A 23,073-nucleotide genomic window follows, 5' to 3' on the forward strand; every position below is an offset into this window, starting at 1 on the left:
TAGTCCTAAGTAAAAAGCAACAAAACAAAACGGAAAGACCTACCACTGGGTTCTGCTTGTGGCTACCCTGGGTTACCATACCACCTACCAACCCTGAGGGTTTATAATGTGTATACTTAATGAAACAATAGAAATTTAGAGAGTAATGAATGTGGGGAGAAAAGAACAGACTCTTACTCTTAAAATTATATATAGGAAAGAAAAAAACTCCAAAAACTTCCATGCAAGCAAAGATGGAGTAACAGGGACAAGGTATACTCTCCCACCTAAAACGTCTAGAAAAACCCAAACTATATTGAACAACAATTTTCGGCACGTTGGATATCAGACAAGGAAGGGGCAGTGATCCCCAAGAGACTAGAAATAAGTGAGATGAGCTCTGTGACTTCTCTAGCTGACTGCCTGCACAGTTTTCCAGAGTTGAGTTGACGGAAAGAGCTGGGAGCCCAGAGAGGTCAAAGTGGCTATTGCTCACGAGGTAGAATCCTTGAGAGGAGAGAGCTGCACTGAGAAGGAACTTTGGAGATCCACAGGGGTCTACAGTCTTCAGCTCACGTGCGTGAGGACACTACCCAAGGCTAGGGAATGAATCACTCAAACGGATTAGAGGGAACAGTAGCTGGAAATTACACAAAGCCAGGGAGCGTTCTTGTTCACACCAGTCAGAGTGGAAAACCTCATAATTCATGGGGCATTGCAAAGAATATTCAGTATTGGGAAGAATGTACCAAAAGATATGCAGAAGAGTACTCACGCTAATACTTCAAGATCCAATCTGCCATATTGCTTTGACAAATATGTTCTTTCTGCCCTTTTTTTAATATTTGGGAAATAATTGAGAATTTTCTTTTGTGTTCGGCAACTGACGAATATGGCATTGTGTCATATAGTCATATAAATGAGTTTTATTCTCTGTAAATAGAGATGAGAAGCAGTGAGGTGTAGAGATGGGAAAGACTGGCTGATGAGAAGAAAATCTCTTTATCAATGTGTCTTAGGATGAAATGAAATAAAAGTGGATAATAAGGGTTTCCTGTAGTGAAGCAGAAGTTGAAGTTGATAAAGTATTCACCTATGGTATTCCTTTTATTAATTTTTCTCTTTGGAGTGTTTTTATTGGTGGTGTTTGTTTTTATTCATATATTAAAAAGGAGAAAGTAAGAGATATTTATTTGTCTTGTACATTAGAGTTGCTGTCTTTAGTGGCTCATATGTTATTAAAACACAGTCCTTATCAATGATTTTATTTTCCTCTGACACACTGCATAAGCCCATAGCCAGACTGGGTTACATCTGTGCTTGTTCTCGCCTAAAGCACAAATAGAAATTTATATTGTTTTCTTACCTTTTAGAAATAAAGCAAATAGCTGTTATATTTCTCTCATTTTTCTTTTCATTTCTTGAGCAATCTAGTATTACTTCTGATATTGGGGTGCTGAATAAAGGGTTATAGTCCAGTTTTTGTTAGCCAGTTTAGATCTCTCATACAAAAACTGGACAGGATTTGCAAATCATTTTCCTATAAAAAGTCGTATGACTTTTTTGAGCATATATAGTTAAATGCTCATACTTCCTAAACAAAGCCAAACAAACAAACAGCCATCTTTACCCTTACGAGGGTTAATTATAATGGAGACCCTTCTGAGATTACGTGTAGTAACCAGTGTATTGGATTTTATCTATGTATGTGGCACCCATAGTTTTTAAATAATACTTGGTATTTCTTTTATTTTTATACCAACACTTATATAACTTGGAGATTTAAATAGAAGTATGGATTTTTAAAATTTCTCTTGAAAAATGAGATTTGACAATACCAAGCTTGCTTTCTAGAGTGAAGCTGAATAGCATTGGTTCCCTGTACCTGGGGCATTCTCTCGGCAGATTCCCACAGCCCTCACACGGTTGGCTTCACTCATTCATGTTATCTGCTTGGTGCACTCTTTGAGTTTGCAACCTCTGCTTTGGAAACCAAAGCTGCAGTCAGCAAGTACACTTTCAGATTCAGCCTGGCTGTAAGAAAGCTGAAGACTGAAATCTTAAAAGCCAAATCTCTTCGATAGAAGTGAAAAGCTAATGGGAATAAAAATCTAAATTCAACCATTCTTGAATGTGCCTGAAATATGTTTTACTGAAGGATATCCGTGTTTCTAGACTGTACATTCCCACATCTAATGTCGTTAATTATATCTTGTCTTCCATTTTTCTTGCTGAATGCTATCTTTGAATTATCAGTTTTCATTATCAGATCTTTGTCAGTGTGTTATTAAAACAGCGGGAGAGATTTCCTGATTGTTTTTCTTCAACTCTGCACTGTCATTGGAAACTATTTTTAGTAATGGCTTCTGTTATTATTTTCCTGATTGATCATATGTTCCCTGTTGTTGCCAACGGTTAAAAAAATACCTCCTGGTCTCTTGGAAACTAGCTCAATACAGATTTCACCTCCCATCCCACAAACCAGTATGTTCGTTTTTGTTAATAGAATTTTAGTAGTCTATTTAATGGAAACGATTCTTCATTAAGGAGGATGCTTTTGTTTTCTCCTTAATACTTTGTTGCTGTTGTGGTGACGGAGGCTTTTTTAGAGAGAAATTCTAGAACTCTGATGTCACGCCCTAGATGAGACTTTCCAATTTTAGCATCTGTCCCCTTGGCACATTTCCTGGTGTTGACAGTTGGGTAAGAAGACACCCCTGGGTTTCATGAAGTCCTCCTGCTACAGATGGTGGGTTTTGCTTTTAAAGAGTCTGCTTCAGCACTGACTCTTTTTCTTCTCTTTTCTGTTTTTTTCGGTGAAAGTTTTATATAATCAAAAAATGACAAGCTTCTCATGTAAAATCTTATAAAATCATTTTACCGTGGCACATGGTATGAAATCAAAACCACAAATCCTGTATTGGCAGAATCTATCAGTTCTGGCTCTGCATTCTGCCAGACCAAAAATAATACAAATTGCGAGTAAGACCAATGCAAACCACTTCGGTTATTTTTCTTGTGCTTTTGTACTGGGTACCAAAGAGCTGAATGTTTTACTCTCTAGGACGTAGCTTTCCAGAGAATCTTGTAACAGAAGCTATTTAGTCTGTGTCTCTGGGCATACTACGTCCACGCTATCTGAGAAACACAGCTTTTAATAATCTGAGGAAATATTTATTGAGCAATTACTATGTGCTAGCCCTTATTTTAAGTGATTTTCTGTATTATTTAAATGTCTCATCACCTCATGAAGTAAACACTTTTATCACATTTTACAGATGATGAACCTGATTGTCAGAGAGGTTAAGTGACTTCCCCAAAGCCACACAGCTTGTTAGTGGTGCATCTGAGGTACGAACACTTGCAGTCTGACTCCAGGCCACATGCTGGTAATCAGTATGCTGTACTGCATTATGTGATTATTTGATTATCAGTATGCTGTACTGCATTATTTGATTATTTGATTATCAGTATGCTGTACTGCATTATATAATTATTTGGTTATCTCCCGGATACACAACATACCCCTTTTGTGCCATGTTTGCCTGATAAATTTAATGCAAACTTTCTTACAGAGAAATAAAAATATATCTTGTTTAGCTTTGCTATATGATTTTTCAGTGCTGTATTTTAATCAATGTTTTGTTCCTTTTTAGCCCCCTTAGGCCTTTTTTGTTGTTGTCTTCCTTAAATGGGTGACAAGGAATCAATTGTGTTAAAAATTGTTAAGATTGAATTGTTTAAATCTTCTGCTTATGGAAGTAGGTAGAATTGAATGAAAACTTGGGGAAACAAAATTTCCAATATCTCTGGGGAAAATCGTAGCTGAAAACAGAACTTAGAGTATTGACTTGAAGTTTAAGGTGGCAAGTTAAACATGTGAGTTTAGGTCCCCTCCTTAAAATGTCTGTGCAAAGAAATGACTCCATAAGAATCCTGGGAAGCGGGTAAGGGTCCAATCCCGAGAGAAGACATTTTGATGAATTTCTAAAATGTGTTACACAAGAGAAATATGGGGTGAGGGAGAAGTCAGAGCAGAGAAATTTGAAACGCAATAATTGAAGTAGAGATTTTCTTCAGAGCTAAAAGACATTGGAATTCACAAAAAAGTTCTTCCCCTTAGAAAAGGCGATGCACAGGAATACTTGAAGACAGTCTGCTGAAGAGTTGGTCCACATGGGCCCTCTGCCCCTCGGCTGGCTTCAGTGTTTATACCCTGATCAATCTGAGAGAACAGTTGGTTAGGATAAGTGAGAATTTCCCTGTGTGGGGTTGGGAGAAAGATGATGTTAGGATGGACTGGGAGAGGAGCAAAATCAAACCCACAGAAACATCAGAAATGCACAATGGTAAATCTGAGGTGCGTTCCTGTTTGAAAGGGGCTCTTAGATTAGTTTATAAAACCCAGCTTTATGATGCTTAAAACGACAGAGAAAGTTCAGTTAGGCAGATAGATAGGAAAAGATACACCATGCAAAAGGAACTCAATGATTAAAAGAAAATCAGGTAATATATAATTTAGAGACTAATGCCTTAAATCTAAAAACAGTTATTAAAAGGTCCAGTCTACCAGAAGATAGTGCTGAAACCTTTTAGCCAGTAAACAGAAGAGACTCAAAAAACAAATATAAAATAATAAAAATTATATAAATACAAAGGCAACTTGACAGATCTACAAGATACTATATTTCTGTCAAAAGTAATACAGCAAACAACCACAAGAAAATGTAAGTGGGTATGGAAGATATTACTCACAAAAATTGGCAAATTCAGTTTATTACACATGTTGTAAGATGACTGCTGCACCCTACTGAGAAGGACTTTTTATAGGCTTGTAGGATATTTGCAAACATTAAGCATACCTTAGGCCATGGAGAAAATCCCCAAACATTTCCAAAATTGATGCTCCTGTGGGCTGCATTTCTTGCCACCATGAAATACAAATAGAAATTCATAACAAAAGGATATATTCTTGACCTGCGTATCCCCAACCTATATTTCAGGAATTCTTAAAAATATAGGAAATCTAAAAAACAAGCAAAAATTCATTTTAAGAAATTTTGAGTTAAAAAATAATTCAAGCTGAATTCATAGATTATTTAATTTAAAATGACAAAGAATTCCACAAATTAAATCCTATGTAGTATACAAAGGAATAGCCTTATGATATCTACTATCAAGTAAAAAAGACAAAATGATCTGAAGGTGAAATAGAAAAGAACAATGAAATAAAGCTACAGGGGTAAATGAAACTGTTAAAGAATAAAATAGAAAGTTATTAGTTAAACCTCACCACCCCTAAAGTAGAAGGGAACACTGAACTCCAAACCTGAATTGCTTAAATGGACAATAAAATTTACAAATTGGCAAAGTCTAATTAGAGAGAGAAAGAAAGAGACAGAGAGAGAGAGAGAGATGGACGAGTGGGAAAGAACACACTGTGCAAATGGCTCTTTGAGAATGCAAGTGAGCAGCAATCTTGATATCAACAACAAATAAAATAAAGATGAATATCTTATTAACACGAATACCTCTTCAGGTCTTTATAGTATTGAGCTTAGAGTTAGGAAGATCAAGGACTCTAGTCAACTGCCTTACAATTATGCTGATGCCTCATGAGGACAGTTTTTTCTTTAAATTTCTTATTCAAATTTGTAATGGAACTACATTTGATATTTCCATTAGGAAGCCCAAAATATATTCAGGTACAATTAGGCTGAGTCTAAAAGATCTGATTCTGGGCAAAGTCATGAATTTCATAGGCATTAATTAGAACACTGAAAAAGAAAACACATTTACTGTTTTCAAAAAGCACAAAATTATATTTTAGCATGGAAATGTGATGAATGTAGTTTGTTTTTTAAGATTGTAAGACAGTTTAAATTGTAGAATACAGAAGATAAGCTTTAGTCAACTGTCTCATAACCTGGTCATCTTTTCCCTTTGTAATATAGACTTGGGACATAAGACTTAAATTTAGACTTGATTTTTATTCAATTGTTTACAGGTAATCAAGTCAGTATGGCAACCTATTTACTCTTGAACTTATTGTTCATAATAGTATGATTAATAATAAATTTTATTTTGTAACTGCATTCATATTACACTTTTAAATCCTTTGGGATAGATTTCATGCAATGCCGTTCCCAGGTACTAAATATTTCTGGTGGGCCCTTCATAAATATTCATTAGTTGATTTCTGACCCAGATTGGTTCCTGGAGGGAGAGAGAGCGCTTTGTTACATAGAAGTCAAACGTTGAACCAGTGAAAAGTGGAGAAGTACCATCAGGTGTAAGAATAGCCAAGTACTTGAAACTCTCAGGCAATTTTCTCATTCCAGTTGTCCCGCTTTCTATCTTTACTATAGTCCAGGCAGAAATTTTAAACTTTGGTTTGACCTTTTGACTAAGATCTCCTATTCTTGACCTTGCTTTCTGACTTGGCTTTTTCTCATGATTGATCTGCCTGATACAGAACTAGTCAGCCCTTGCTTTCTGATGACTTCTTTCATTTCAGCTTTTGTTTTGACCCTGTGCTGTATTCTAACTCTGATTAACTCAGGCAAAGTGACTCGGAAGAAAGGGCTTGTGTGTATTTCTTGTGAATTTCAGAGCCAGTTAACGTTTTTGAGCCTTAATTTTTTTTAACTATTTTTTTCTATTTTGAGATAATTATTGATTCACATCCACTAGTAAAGAAGTAATAGTGATCCCATGTACCCTTTACCCCGTTTCCCCTAAGGGTAACCTCTTGCAAAACTACAGTACAATATCACAGCCAGGGTACTGATGCTGGGGCAGGCAAGATACAGAATATTCCTATCTCTGTATAGGTTGCTCATGTTGCCTTTTTACAGCCACACCTGCTTCCCTCCCATGCTCACCTTTTCCTTAACACCTGGCAACCGCTAATCTGTTCTCTAATTCCCTAATTCTGTCATTTCAAGAATGTCATGTAAACAGAAGCATACACTATGTAATATTTGGGGATTTTTTTCCCCACTCAACATAATTCTCTGGAGATTCATCCAGGTTGTTGTGTGTAGCCATATCGTATTCCTTTGTATTGTGAGTACAGTTCCATGGTATCGATTTTGCATACTTTTTCACCCTCTGGACGATATCAGAGTTGTTTCTACTTTTCAGCTATTACAAATAAAGCTGCTATAAATATTCGTGTACAAGTTTATGTATGAATGTAAATTTTTACTTCTCTAGATGACCAAGAATGCAATTGCTGAGATATACAGTAGTTGTATGTTTAGTTTTTTAAGAAATTGCCAACTTGTTTTCCAGAATGTACCATTCACATTTCCACCAACAACGTGTAACTGTTGTCTTTGCTAGTATTGGTGTTGATGCAATTGTTTGTTTTAGCCATTCCTATAGGTGTCTCCTTATGGTTTTAATTTGCGTTTACCTAACGGCTAATGATATTGAACTTATTTTCTTGGGTTTATTTGCCATCTGTATATCTGTGTATCCTTTTCAATGAAATGTCTATTAATTTCCTTTACCTATGTTCTAACTGTATGTTTTCAATTGTTGAATATTGAAAGCTCTTTATATATTCTAGACACTAGTCTTTTGTTGGATGTGTGATTTGCAAATCTTCTCACCCAGTCTGTAGCTTGTCTTTTTATCCTCTTCATAGGGTCTTTCATAGAACTTTTCCCTTTATGAATTTTGCCCTGGGTGTCAAGTATAAGAACTCTTTCCCTACCCCTAGATCCCAAAGAGTGTCTCCTATTTTTTTCCAAAAGTTATTTATTTTTACATTTTACATTTAAATCTGTGATCACTTTTGAGTTAATTTTTGTAAAAGATGTGAGATTTAGGTCAAGGTTCATATTTTTTTTGATTGCCAACGGATGTTGAATTTCTCTAGAACCATTTGTTGAAAGGCTGTCTTTCCCATTGAATTGCTTTTGCACCTTTGTCAAAAATCAGTTCGGCATATTTGTGTGGGTCTATTTCTGGGGTCTCTGTCTGTTTCACTCATCTGTGTGTCTGTCTCTTTGACATACCAAATAGTCTCAATTTCTATAGCCGTATAATGTCTCAAAATCAAGTAGACAGATTCTTCTCACCTTATTCTTCTTTTTCAAAATTCTTTTAGCTGTTCTAGTTCCTTTGCCTGTTCGTATAAATTTTAGGGTAATCTTATGTCTATAAAACATCTTGCTGGGATTTTGATTCCAATTTCTTTAAACCTATGGATCAATTTGGGGGGGGGGAGGAATTGACATTGCTTCTATTTTGAGTCTTCCAATCCAGGAGCAATGTGTCTCCCCATTTATGTAGATCTTCGATTTATTCCATCAGCATTTTGTGTTTTTTCAGCATACAAATCCTGGATGTGTTTTCTTAGATTTACTCCTTACTATTTATTTTTTTTATTAATTGTAAATGGTGCTGTATTTTTTATTCGAATGTTTATGTCTAGACATTCAAATAAAAATATAGAGAGAAATTAAATATATTTTTAAAAAATAATTATATTCTACCTTGATATAAATTGAATGTTTGTACCCTCCCCAACCCCCATCAATTCGTATGTTGAAACCTAGTCCCCAGTGTGATGGTATTTGGAGCAGGAGCCTTTAGGAGGTGGTAGGTCCTTAAGATGGAGCCTTCATGACCCAGAGTGGCATCCTTGTGAAAGAGACCCCAGACAGCTCCCTTGTGAGGACACAGCAAAAAGATGGCCATGTATGAATCAGAAAGCAGGTCCTCACCCGACAACAACAGACTTACTGGTGCCTTGGTCTTGGACTTCTCAGCTTCTAAAACCGGAGGAAATATGTTTGTTTTTTTATAAGCCTCCCAGTCTATGATAATTCTGTTATAGCAGCCTGAACGGACTGAGACATACCTGTAACCTTGCTGAACTTGCTTATTAGTTCTAGGAGGTTTTTAAATTTTTTTGTAGATTTGTTGAAATTTTCTGCATAGAAAATCGTCATCTATGATAAGGCACATTTTTATTTATACATTTCTTTTTGATGTGAATGCATTTTATTTTATTTTATCACATAATTGTACAGGCTTGAACTTCCAGCGCAATGTTGAATATGAGTTATTGGTTTGCACATTCTTGCCTTATTCTCCATTTTAAAGAGCAGCATTCAGTGGTTTAACATTAAATATAGTATTACCTGTAATTTTTTGTAGATATTACTTATAAAGTTGTGGAAGTTCCCTCTCTATTCCTATTTTTCTGAATGGTTTTATTATGAATGGGTATTGAATTTTGTCAGATACTTTTCCTGCATCAATTGATATGATGCAGTGATTTGTCACTTTTAGTAGGTTAATGTGGTATAGTATATTGATTGATTTTTAAATATTGAACCAGCCTTGATCCCTGGAATAAACTTCACTTCGTCATGGTTTATAATTCTTTCTATATGTTGCTGAATTCTGTTTGCTTAAATTTATTAGAGATTTTGGCATCTATACTCATGAGTCCGGGATATTGATCTGTAGTTTGCATTGTACTGTCTTGTTTTGGTATCAGGGTAATACTGGCTTCATAAAATGAATTGGTGAATCTTCCTCTTCTATTTTTTGAAGGGGACTATATAGAATTGGTGTTAATTCGTCTTTAAATGCTGGGTAGAATTCTCCAGTGACCAACCTGAAGACTCTATTTGGGGAATTTTTAACTAGGAATTCAATTTCTTTGTAGCTATAAGACTAGTCAGATTTTCTGTTTCATATTTTATTTAGTTTGTGTTTTTTTAAGGAATTAGTCCATTTTATCAAAGTTGTTAAACTTTTGCGGGTAGAGTTGTTCATAGTATTTCCTTATTAACCTCTAATGTCTACAGGGTCTATAGCTGTATCGCTTGTTTTGTTACTGATATTGGTCATTTGTATCTTCTTTCTTCTTTTTTTGTTAGACCTTTGATAATGGTTTGTCAATTTTATTGATAGTTTCAAACAACCAGCTCTTTGTAACATTGATTTTTTTAGTGTTGTATTTCTGTTTTCAGTTTAATTGATTTATTCTATCTTTATTATTTCCTTCCTTCTTGTTGCTGTGGGCTTATTTTGCTTTTCTTTTACCGGGTTTTTGAGGTAGGGTGTTAGATTATTCATTTGAGACCTTTCCTCGTATCTAATGTATGCATTTAGTGCTATAAATTTCCCTTTAGCATTGCTTTAGCTGTGTTGGACTAATTTAGGTATGTTGTATTTTCATTTTCATGCAGTTCAGTGTACTTTTTTGATTTCTCTTGTGACTTACTCTTGACCCATGAATTATTTAGAAGCGTATTGTTTGTTTTTCAAGTGTTGGGAGATTTTTCTGTTATCTCTTTGTCACTGATTTCTGGTTTGGATCCGTTGTGGTCAGTGAACATGCCGTATGATTTCAAATCTCTTAAATTTGATGAGGGTTTTTTTTTTGGTGAAGAAGATTCACCTTGAGTTAATATCCGTTGCCAGTCTCCCTCTTTTGCTTGAGGAGGACTAGCTTGGAGCTGACATCTGTGCCAGTCTTCCTCTACTTTGTATGTGGGATGCCTCTACAGCATGGCTGATGAGTGGAGTAGGTCCACGCCTGAGATCTGAACCCATGAACCTGGGCTGCCAAATTAGAGCATGAAGAATTTTTACTTACTCGACCATGGGGCCAGCCCCCTGATGAGCTTTGTTTTATGGTCCAGAATAAAGTATATCTTGCTATAGGTTCTGTGGGTACTGGAAAGGAATGTATATTCTGATGTTGATTAGTGGAATATTTTATAAATGATGATTAGATCCTGTTGGTTGATGACGTTTCAAGTTGTTCTATCTCCTTCCTAGTTTTCTGGGTAATTGTTCTATCAATTGTGGAAAGAGAGGTTTTGGAGTCTCCAACTATGGTTGTTTGTGTATTTCTCCTTTCATTTATGTCAGATTTTGTTTCATATATTTTTCATCTATGCCATTTTGTACACACACATTTAGGGCTGTTCTGTCTTCTTGGTGAATTGGCTCTTTTATCGTTATTTATTGTCCTTCTCTGTCCCTGGTAATTTTTATTTCAGTTATTGTGTTTTTCACTTCATTTTTATATCTTCTATTTGTTTGCTAAGACTATTTTTTTCAATTGTTTCAAGTGTGTTTACAATTGCTCGTTAAAGCATTTTTAAGATGTTTGCTTTGTATTTTTCCTCAGATAATTTTAATGTCTTTGTCATGTTGGTTTCGGCATCTATTGGTCGTCTTTTATCATTCAGTTTGACACCTTCCTGGTTCTTGGAATGACTAGTGGACATTTTATGAGACTCTGGACCTTATTTAACCTTTCTGGTTTAGCTGGCATCCTTTGACACTGCTTGGACAAGGGAAGGTGCAGTAGAAATTCAGGTTCTCACTCAGCCTCCATTGACATGGGGATCTTCTCCTTACTGCTAGGCGGGGTTGGGTATTCTGGCCCCCTACTAGGCCTTTACTGATACCTCTCTGTCTGGGAGGTGTAGGAATGCCACCTTACTATTCCGCAATGGCCTCCACTGACTCTGTGGGCAGAAGAGGGTAGCATGGTTCCTGGAGAAAGCCTCATCTCTTTCGCAGACCTTCTCTGACACCGTAGCGACAGGGAGTGGCGGGGAGGGCACGTTGTTACTGTGAGTTGGGTGTAGAATTCGTAGTTCTTGTGTTCAGTCTTCTTATGTTGTCTCCACTGCCACAGCAGGGGAAATGGTGGGAGGCCCCTACTCAGTCTTCTCTGACACCTCTCCAGTGGGAGAGCTGGAGTACTTTGTTACAACTAGGTGAGGGTGGAAATCTAGGTTTCCTGCTGGACATTTGCTGGTCTCAGTGGGTAGGGCCAAAGTTTTTTTGTGGTGTTTGACTGGAGTAGAGCTATTATTACCTAAAAGCAGTCTGTCTTCCTGGGCTGCATTTTCCCTTGTCCTTTGGCTAGAGAGAGCAGGCTTTTGTTGGGGCTTTTCATGTCAGTGCCCACTGATGATTCTCAGTTGCCAGTTCTTTTGCTCCAAGTCTGGGATATATATGAAGCAAAAAGAAAACCCAGTGAATTCATTACCATGTCTTTGGGCCTAGACATCCACTGCTGTTTTGCCTTTTTCTCTCCAGGTTTCAGTCTTCTTATGTTTCCTTTATATATAATTTCCAGGGTTTTTAGTTGTACTTAATGGGAGGAACAGGGAAAAGTATATCTACTCTATCTTTTCACAAGTGGAAGTCTCTTTTAACTTTAATTATTTTATTTGCAAAATGTATATAATTAATCGATTAGCTGGTCGCCTACCACAGAAATTTATGAAATTTTTGATTCTTAGACAAACGTACTAAAATGATAAATACATGTAGTAATGTTATTCTCATTGTCATTACTGGTGGTAAGGATATGTATACATACATACATATATATGATATATATGTATTTGAAATTTGTTTATTTTGAAAAAGAGTCACAAGTGAGTGCAAGAAAGTTCACACAGGCTTTTAAAGCTACATAGGAAATTAACAGGCACCAACTCTTCCCTTGGATGTTTTCTTGCTATAGCTTCCTGGAAAATCATTTGTGAAATATATTTCCTAAGTTATTACACCATAATTTTATGGACAGTGTTTTTATCTATATGAGCAATAACAGCACGTTGCTTGGATCACAGTAATAAAATCTAGTCTGCCGTTGTAAAGTGACAGTAAGAGCTTCTAACAGGCAGACTACTTCCTGCTGTTGCTATTGAAAGAACAGGGAAGCCCCAGAACATTACTTTTGTTCAGTAGATGGAGCATACCAAACTCGCAGTACTTTTTCATTGCGTAAACCACTTTAGAGTTGTACTTTATAGTCTGTGAATTAAGAAGTGAATTGTGGGGCTGGCCCCGTGGCCGAGTGGTTAAGTTCGCGCGCTCCGCTGCAGGCGGCCCAGTGTTTCGTCGGTTCGAATCCTGGGCGCGGACATGGCACTGCTCGTCAGACCACGCTGAGGCAGCGTCCCACATGCCACAACTAGAGGAACCCACAACGAAGAATACACAACTATGTACCGGGGGGCTTTGGGGAGAAAAAGGAAAAAATAAAATCTTAAAAAAAAAAAAAAAAAAAAAAAAAAAAAGAAGTGAATTGAAAATAATGCCTCTCTTGAGAAGTCAGTATTCTACTTGTCATAAAATGCATACCTCTTAAGCTGTTAACAATGATTCCTTTCACTCATTTATCAGTGTGATTAGGGCTATATTCTCTAGTCCTTGTAGAATTATTTGCAAAATAGAAGAGTTGTAGGAGATAAGACTAAAGAATTCTTGAGGGGGAAATTGAGAAAATTTAATTAGTATTCTACTTCACTTTTTATCTTTTTGCTTATGTGTATATATATATATATATACACATAATAATAAAACTTGTGTAACAAGGTATAGTTTTAAGAAGAAAACTAATGTCCAGTATTTTTTTGTTGCTGTGGACCCATTAGGGAAGAAAGAATCTAATCTGTTTTCTATCCCTGTTCTGGGAAAATGGGGGTGAAGTGGTGCATAACATTAATGTTTCTCAAAGTCTGAACTGTCCTCACACTACTGCCCATCTGCTCTCACCACAAGTAAACAGCTTTACAATTTCATGCCAGTTCAAGATAGGAGAAGGGAAAGGTTATTGCTCTAATTTGAAAAGGACAAGTAGTCCAACATGGAGGTGATTTCTCAAGAGAAATGGACTGTAGGTCTTAGAAATAGCCCTTGAGCCCAGAACCCTACAAAGCTTGAGAGGAAGGCCAGATGTTTGATGGAATGATATATGGCTATTGGAGCTGAATATCAAGGACCATGGCTTTGGGAAATTAGGTGAAAGAGTCCAGTATCCAAGGCAGGAAAGCAGTTCACCTTTGAATGAACTATGTGGGCTTGGTCAGGGAGCATCCCCATAGTGACCAATTCTCACCAAACCCAAAGTACTTCTTCAAGGTTTATGGAAAAAATATGCCTCCCTGGGGGTTTAGTAAAACTCTAGAGGGTTTACTAAAACCCTACGGGTGGCTGCCCCTAGCATCTCCCACCCCAAAATGCAATACATGACTAAGTTAGAATTTCCTGTCATCCCTATGTGACAAGAAGAAACAAACCATATTAAATTATTTTGATTTTTTTAAAGTTATGAAATAAGACTTTTCTTCCACTTGAATGCCATTCATGAACCAAATCCATACCTTTGCACACACGCCTAGTAAACAGTATTCTTTAAAAACAATGCGACTCCTGTTTTTAAATCAATTTAAGATAGTTTGCCTGTTTTCTTCCTCTTTCTCTTTCATGTGCTAGCAACATAGTGGCCTTTCAAGTAAAACTTCTGTAAAAAAATATAAATATGTTGGCATCTTAGAGGAACGATAGCTCATCTTGATTGTCCCCTTTAAGAACTGAAAAGTAGAACGTTACGTGGGGGTTCTCTATTAGAGGCTGGCTTTTCCTTTCAAATTGTTATGGAGTATGATATTATCTATCGAGAGCAAGTGAAGAAGCAATTCTCCATGACATTTCTAGGATGCCTGCTGCCCTTTGTCCTATGCCTTGGAACCAAACGCATCCAACTGTAAGATCTAGTTTTAGAGGAAATAGGAATTAATTGAAAACTATCAGTTGTACATTGATTAACAGATTGATTAGAAACTTATACTTTTTTTCACTCAGATGTATTAGGAAAACAGAATAAATGGTAACTTGCATGCTCAAGAAGCAATGATAAAATTGAAATTTTTCTTTTATTTTAACTAAAATCATCAGTGAGAAGACAGACATACTAAGAAACTCAAATAGTTTCATATGATCTTAAAAGATTACACATTTAGTAAATTTACTACAGATGTGGCCTTATTAACAATTATCTGTCAGCTACTTGACTTTTCCCTAGTTTGATGGTGAAAAATGAAATGGTTTGCAAAGCATTCCACCAGTTTCAGCTGAGCAGATTCTTTGTAATAGAGAACTATTACTACTTTCATTATCCAACATTAGCAGGAGTCATTCTCATTTCATTTTTAAAATCTGCGGATGCACTGCATAATGAGAATCACTGCTTTTATTTTTGGTTGGAATGGGCAGTAGTGGGGTGAGTTATGTCAACACAGAAGTCAAGCTGTCCTTATAGAAGCTGTTAATTTCATGTAAATTATCATTTAGGAATTTAGCCACTGAACAGTAAATAATAGATTCGCTGACAAGTAAGAGACCTTTCAAATGCATTTAGTTGATAGCGAGTGACCCCTAAAAATTAATTAACATTTTTCTCTCATATCTACATTTATAGCAGGCTCATCTACATGTCCATGGAAAAGTTGGATTTGCTCAAAAGTTTCAGGACATCTGCTTGGTCATGGTTCATGAACGTGGTTAGCTTGCCAGCCTCTAGGACTTACCATAGTTCTCTGTCAATCTCAGCCTTCTGCAGATATGCTGTGGACAAACAAGCACAGCAATTCTTGGTTGCATCTGATTGTCCTCAGGTGCATGAATGTAACTCGAAATGGTTGAACTCGAAATGGTAACTCATCTCAGGGGGTTGTAACCCAAGATATTTTGTCCTTTGCTTTTCTGTATTTTAAACTATGCTTGAATACTGATTTTATCACTTAATTTTAATGACCTTGGCAAAGTAACATAACTCCTCTGGATACTCATATCTCTTATCTGTAAAATGGGAACACGTTATTTCTGAAGGGGTGGTAATGATTATATATTAACTACTAAATAAATATTAAATCACCTACCATTGTGTGGACTCAAAACCATGATAATTAAGATTAAAATATTAGTATACACTGTAAATGTCTGATGGAAGGAAGTCTAGGAAATATGAATGAAGCAATTATGTCCTCCAGTTGTGATGCTGCATTTCCAGAAGTTATCTTTTTCTCATATTTCTCCTCTTGAATAATGTTAAACAGTAGACCTGTGTCAATATTATGTGCAACATATAAATGAAATAGGTTCACGTAGAGAGATTCTTTATATTTTACTTGAACACAATTATATTATACTGCTATTATTAATCACGTGGTTAACAAAGCCTTCATTTTAGCTTCAGTATCTATAGAGTCTGATCATAAGCTTTGCTAATTTATGATGGTATTGTACTACCATTTATTGCAGATATAATTAAAATATATATTCTGAACAAACTTTCAGATAAAATAAAAGCTATGTAAATTATGGAACTTTAAAAATGTTAACATTTGGGGCTGGCCCCGAGGCTGAGTGGTTGTTTGTGCACTCCACTTCGGCAGCCCCGGGTTTTGCTGGTTCGGATCCTGGGCATGGACATGGCGCCGCTCATCAGGCCATGCTGAGGCGGCGTCCCACATGCTGCAACTAGAAGGACCAGCAACTAAAATATACAACTATGTACTGGGGGGCTTTGGGGAGAAGAAGAAATAAAAGGAAGACTGGCAACAGTTGTTAGCACAGGTGCCAATCTAAAAACAAAAAAGTTAATGTTTCATCATTACTTAATACAATGGTGACTTATTGCAAACTGATTAGAATTCTTTCTGCTTTTTTTTCCTCCCCAAATTCCCCCAGTACACAGTTGTATATTTTAGTTGCGGGTCTTCTAGTTGTGGCATGTGGGACGCCACCTCAGCGTGGCCTGATGAGTGGTGCCATGTCTGCGCTCAGGATCTGAACCAGCAAAACCCTGGGCCGCCGCAGAGGAGCACGAGAACTTAACCACTCGGCCACGGGGCCGGCCCCATGATTAGAATTCTTTATCTATGAATTTTTATGAATTCTTATCTTTAAATTATATCATTTATTGGAATAGGTTCTGAATTGTGGCATAATTCCATTGTTTTATGTCAGCCTGGCATAAACAGATAGGCAAAATAAACAACAAAAACCTATGTTATTAATTTATGCTCAATCTCATAGCTGCCTTTTCCTCTTATACAACTTTATCAGAAAATGGAACTAATTAAAGATATGGCTTTGATGTACCCTTGGGATTTTTTATCAACTAGAGGCTTTTGCCAGTTTCCCCTTCATTACAACTCTTTCCTCTATAGATCATGAATAAAAGGAAAAAAGTTGTAAGTTGTCTAGCTAGAGTGGCAATAAAAATCTTAATAATTGCCTGTATTTTCCAGTCAGAAATGAGTATTTTTCACTTTTGCCTTCAGTGACAGGGAATAACTTCCTTCAAATAAACTTTGAAAATATATATGTAGGACTTGGCAAATTGAGCTTTGTATATGATCGTTATAATGGCAAAAATATTTATTGTCCGTATTGCTTTAAAATTATAACATTTGGAGGAATTTTTATTTCCCTCATTCTTTGAGATAGAAGTTTAGCGTGTTGACTTTCAGCCTTTGTTCTTTTCAGATATGTGGGATAAATTTCCCTCTGAGATACAGGCTCCCCTCTAAGGAAAGCTTTAGCTCTATCTCACAAATTTAGATAATATAGTTTTTCATTAAATATAAAACGATTTTTTTAACTACCATTTTTAAGCTAGGGTATATAGAACTTTATTTTGTAATTTTCCAAAATATGTGACATTTCAATTTAAACTTTATTATTAATATTTACCTTAATTGCTTTGCAGACAAAATACATAGCCTATAAGATTTGCATCCTTTGAGCTATGATATACATCTTTTTTATATGCTCCTTTCTGTCTATTTATTACGTTTCACTGTGAAAGGTTGAAAGACTAAAACGGTCTCTCATAGTATGTAATAAAATCATAGAATTATCTCTTTCAGAAAAAAGTAAAAGACTTCCTTGTTTGCATCTGTTCTATTAGTTTGCTAGGGTTGCTTTAACAAACTACCACAGACTGGGTGACTGAAACGACAGCAATTTGTTTCCTCACGGTTCTGGAGGCTGAAAGACCGAGATCAAAGTGTCGGCCAGGTTGGTTTCCTCTGAGTTCTCTCTCGTTGGCTTGCTGATGCTCATCTTCTCTCTGTGTCTTCGCATGGTCTTCCTTCTGTGTCTGCCTGACCTAATCTCTTCTTTTTACGGTATCAGTATTATTGGACCAGGGCTTACCCTGATTATCTTGTTTTAACTTAGTTTATCCATTAAAGACATTATCTCCAAATACAGTCACATTCTGAAGTGTTGGAGCTTAATGAGGACTTCAACATATGAATTTTAGGCGGAATCAATTCAGCTCATAGCATCTATTAAAATTACTTTTTACTCATTTAAAGAAATGTAGCTTCTTTTATTTTCATTTCAATTAATTTTTCTTAAATAAGTGTCCATGCAAATGAAACGGCTTGATAACCGGTATCTTGAGTGCAGAACGAAAATATTCTTGAATACAGACACATTTGGGTGTATTCAAATTGAGATTGTTTTTCTTTTAAACTGTACTATTGTCAATATAAAGTAATACAACAAAAATCCACAGTTTTATTTTGCGGCAACAATAGCAAGTTGGGAAACGTGATGGCAAAAATCATGTTCATTTATAAAAACACCAGAAACTACCACATGGACTATAAAATACATATGGCTAAATCTAAGACTATAAAATATATATGGCTAAATCTAAGAAGGAAGATATACAAAACATAGGAAGCTTTATAGAAGGATATAAATACCTTGAATAAATGGAGAGAGACATGTTTCTAGTTAAAACTCGATGATGTAAAATAGTAGTTTACTAAAAATAATCTATTTTGTGCATCCTTAACTATAGGAATAGGAAATATTATGAAACTTTGTTTGATCACCATAATAGCTAACCACCAGCCTTTCCTGAATACTTACTATTTGTAAGTTCCTAGAGTTTCTCAAATACACGTTATTTGTTAGACCCAAACATTTCTCAAATATTTGCTCTAAGATCCTATGTAAACCTTTGTACTTCTTTATACTGTGGTCTCTTCAACTGTAAAACTGGGATAATTATTCCATGAAGTGTTAGGAGGTTTGTGATTCTATTAAACTATTGGACATAAAGATATAGAACTCTAGATAAGTAAAGGAAGCTGTTGATAATATGACTATATGCAGATTAAAACTTTGGTAACATGAAAACATCATAAATAGGGTTAAATGATGAATGGCTGTCAGAAAGAAAGAATACATGAAATGTAACAAATTGTAATGTCTAAAACATTTACTAAATGTAACCAATCAGTATATGAGATAGTTTAATAGAAGTAATAGTAAGCAGTTTTTATATACCAGCTATTGTCCTAAAATGGCAATCCTGTTTGGTTGGTGTTATTATTGACCTCAGTGAAGACCCTAATCTCCTCTTATTGGACACAAATTTTGTCTAGTGAATTATAATGTGGTGACTGTTGTTTTTGTAGCAAGCCTTTTTGAGCTATTGAAATATTTTTTGTAATGGATTGCTAAAACCATAATTATGAGGTCAAAGGCCAATAACATGACAGCTCCCCACTGCTTTCAATATAGGTTATACCAATTATACTCCTCCCTAAATGGATTGTAGTAATATTTATTAATAGCAGCATTTCTGATTGACTTGGAGCCATTTAGAAACAGCATGGCATGTTGGCTTATTAAAATTGTGGTGACACTAACATTAGGAAAAATGTCTCGCTTATTTCATTTATTGTTTCTTTGTTTACTGTTGCCTTTACCCGAATTTAAGATGGTAAGAAATCATCTTAATTGTAGAACTTGTTCCAGATCTTAGCACTGAGTCATAAATGCTTTGTCTTTCACCCAACTTTTAATTTCCACTGGGAATTTTTCTTCTCATACTTATTCTGTTTTAGCAAGCTACATTCCAGAGTATAAATATATATATATATATATTTGGTTTATTTTAACCATGTAAATGGCTTCTACTTACAGTTTCAAAATTACATCTTAAGAATATGGTGTATCTGACAACTCTGAAAGAATGGGGGTGGAAAAGGCTTCCAGAAGCTACTGCAGGGTGAAGGAGAGGAGGGACTTTTTGGCATTAATATATGACATCATTCAGTTGAAATTTCCAAAAAGAATTTTTATACATTTACTTCAATTATATAATACATAGGTTCCTATTGATCTATGAAATTTGCCTTATCTTTTCTTTTAAAAATCTTTTTATTTTGAAATAATTTTATATTTACAGAAACTTTAGGTAAATAATACGCAGACTTTCCACTTAAACTTCACCTTGCTTCTCTTAATGTTAATATCTTTCATAACTGTAGTATAGTTGTCAGAACCAGGAAATTAGCATTAACTCAAGAATTCTTTACTTTATATCTTACTTGAATTTTACCAGTTTTCCCACTAAGATCTTTTTAAAAAGTAAACTTTTTATTTTAAATAATGTTGGATTTATAGAAAACTTGCAAAGACTAACAAAGTTCCTTCCTATTTCTAGTTTGTATCATAAGTAATTGTTGGCTTCTATCAAATACTATTTCTGTATCTATTAAATAGTATTTTCTTTCTCTATTCTATTGATGTGCTAAGTTACATTGATTTTGGGGTATTTAATCAATGTAGCATTCCTTCAGTAAACCTTGAATAAACTTTCCTTCAATATATACTGCTATATGTGGTATATTATCCGTTCTATATAATGGTGACTTCAATTTGGAATTTTCTTAGGATTTTTCCTCTATTTTTATAGGATATATTAGTGTACCATTTGTTGATGTAAATCTAACAAATATATATTACATATTTTATATTGGTATATTATATATTTTATACATATGTATAATATATATTGCCCTTGTCAAATTTAAGCCCTTTTCTCTGTTTGAAAGGATATAAGATTGATATTATTTCTGCCTGAAATGTTTGATAAATTTCACTAGTGAAGTTCTCTGGAGTTTTTATTGTCTCAGGTTTTTTAAAAAACTTTTTTGAGGAATAATTGACAAATAAAATTGTATATAAAGTATACAACATGATGATTTGATATCTATATCTAATCATATATTTACACACAAACATTGTAGAATGATTAACAAGATCAAGATAATTGACAAATCCATCACCTTACACAGTTAACATGGTTAACCTTTTTACTTCGTGCTGAGAATGAAAGTTACTTTCAGCAACTTTCAAGTATACAATACCATATTATTTACTATAGTCACCATGCTGCACATTAAATTCTCAGAACTAGTTTTTCTCATAGTTGAAAATTTGTACCCTTTGAACTAAATAAACCCATTTCCCCCTCTGGCAACCAGCATTCTATTCTCTGTTGCTATGAAATTGGATTATTTCACTTAGCATAATGCCCTCCAGGTTCATCCACGTTGTTGCAATGGCAGGATTTCCTTCTTTTTTATGGCTCAATAATATTACATATATAACATACATACATATATACGTATATATGTATATACATTACATATATACATATATATATTACATGTATATAAATATACATATACATATATATTACATATATATACCACTTTTATCTGTCTAGTTATCCAATAATGAAGGACATTTAGGTTGTAGCAGGTTTTAATTGCAAGTCTAATTTTCTTTGTCAGATATAGTACTATTCAAATTTTCTGTTTTTTCTTCTATCAGTTTTGGTCAGTTGTATTTCCAAGGAATTTGTCTACTTATCCTAAGATGTTAGATTCATTGATGCAAAGTTATTTATAATATTTTTGTATTATCTTTGTGATATCTATAAGATCTATAATGGTGCCTGTCTTTTCCTTCCTATAATTAGTAATGTGTATTTTGTCCCCTTTTTGTTCCTTAGTCTTGCTTGAGATGTTTCAACATTTTTAAAGCTTTTCAGAGAATAAACTTTTGACTTTATGAGATTCTCTAATGTATGTCTGCCATTTTTGTCATTGATTTCTTCTATCACTCTTTTTTCCTTTCTCCTACTTCTCTTGAGATTGAGTTACCATATTTTCTTAGCTTCTTGAGGTGAAACCTTAGATTATTAATTCTTGCTTTTTCATTAAATTCAAAATACCACCTGGTTTTCATTCTGACAATTTTTGGCATGTAGCGTTTTTTTTTTTTTTAGAGTTTTGTTGCTAAACTTCCAATTGTTTGAATATTTTACTTAATCTGATATTTTATGCATTTACAAACATCATTCTGTTTAAGAAATTCATACCAAAAAAGATTAAGAATACCTGTGAATATATGTAGCCACAGAAGTTACTCAAATTCAAATAATTTTACTTTTTAGTACAGTATCTAGATTGTTTCACACCATGGTGAGCATTTTATGTTTATTTATAAAACTTGTGAGGGCAAAGATAGATATTTTATCCTAAGATTCTCGTTTTTATTACCAACCTGTTTTTCCTTGTTATTTGATATTGAATCAAGACTAACACATTCTTTATTGTTTCTTAAGTTTACACAGAAATAAAATTACACAAAAGGATTGTAAAAAATATAACAATTAATTCCATCTAAAGACTGGAATGATGGATTGGAGAGTTTGGATTTGGAGTTGGGTTCTGATATTAGGTAAATTGATTAAAATTTCCTGAACTTTTTCATCTGTCAATTGGAGATGATTAATATAGATATAGAGATATGGAAGATTCTATCACAAATGTGCTATGTTTTAAGTCTGCTATTGTTCTTCCACACCATCTGTCCCTACAGATGTCACAATGAGGATGTTCTCTTTTTACTTTCATTCTGATGGCCTTTAGTATTTTTACGTTATGGTTCCTGGTTTGTATCTTTACGTAAACAGGATACCTGGTTCATGCTTTCTTAGTTGTATTAGTTGACCAATCCTAGAATAGAATCACTGACTTCCTCCTGTCAGGTCAATAGGAATTTCATGTGTAGATATAGATGCTGCCTCTATTCTACAAGTTTCTGACATTTTTCTTTTGGTATACGTGCAATAGGACTTGTTACCGGTACAAGGAGAGTTAGTTGTTACCTATGAATATAAATAATAATGATGGTGACTGTAGCAATTGTCACATACAGGCATACTTTGGAGATATTGTGGCTTTGGTTCCAGACTACCAAGATAAAGTGAATATGGCAATAAAGCGAGTCATATGAGTTGAGTGGTTTGCTAGTGCATATAAAAGTTATGTTGACACTGTACACTGTGGTCTATTAAGTATGCAATAGCATTATGTCTCAAAAAACAATGTACATACCTTAATTAAAAAATACTTTATTGCA

The 23,073-nt window shown here is 34.8% G+C and overlaps 1 protein-coding gene across 4 annotated transcripts in view; it reads left to right on the plus strand.

Annotated features, from left to right (window-relative positions):
- Positions 1-23,073, plus strand: part of KCNJ3 (potassium inwardly rectifying channel subfamily J member 3) — a 149,750-nt gene that overhangs the window by 40,594 nt on the left and 86,083 nt on the right. The window contains exon 3 of one of the 4 annotated variants that reach the window (XR_011428494.1): positions 17,741-17,850. The exons of the other annotated variants lie outside the window; for them this stretch is intronic. The gene's annotated coding sequence lies outside the window, so the exon portion shown is untranslated. The remainder of the gene's footprint in view (positions 1-17,740; positions 17,851-23,073) is intronic. 4 annotated transcript variants of the gene reach the window in all.

Source organism: Equus caballus, chromosome 18 (genome assembly GCF_041296265.1).
Source record: "Equus caballus isolate H_3958 breed thoroughbred chromosome 18, TB-T2T, whole genome shotgun sequence".
NCBI classification, from domain to species: Eukaryota; Metazoa; Chordata; class Mammalia; order Perissodactyla; family Equidae; genus Equus; species Equus caballus.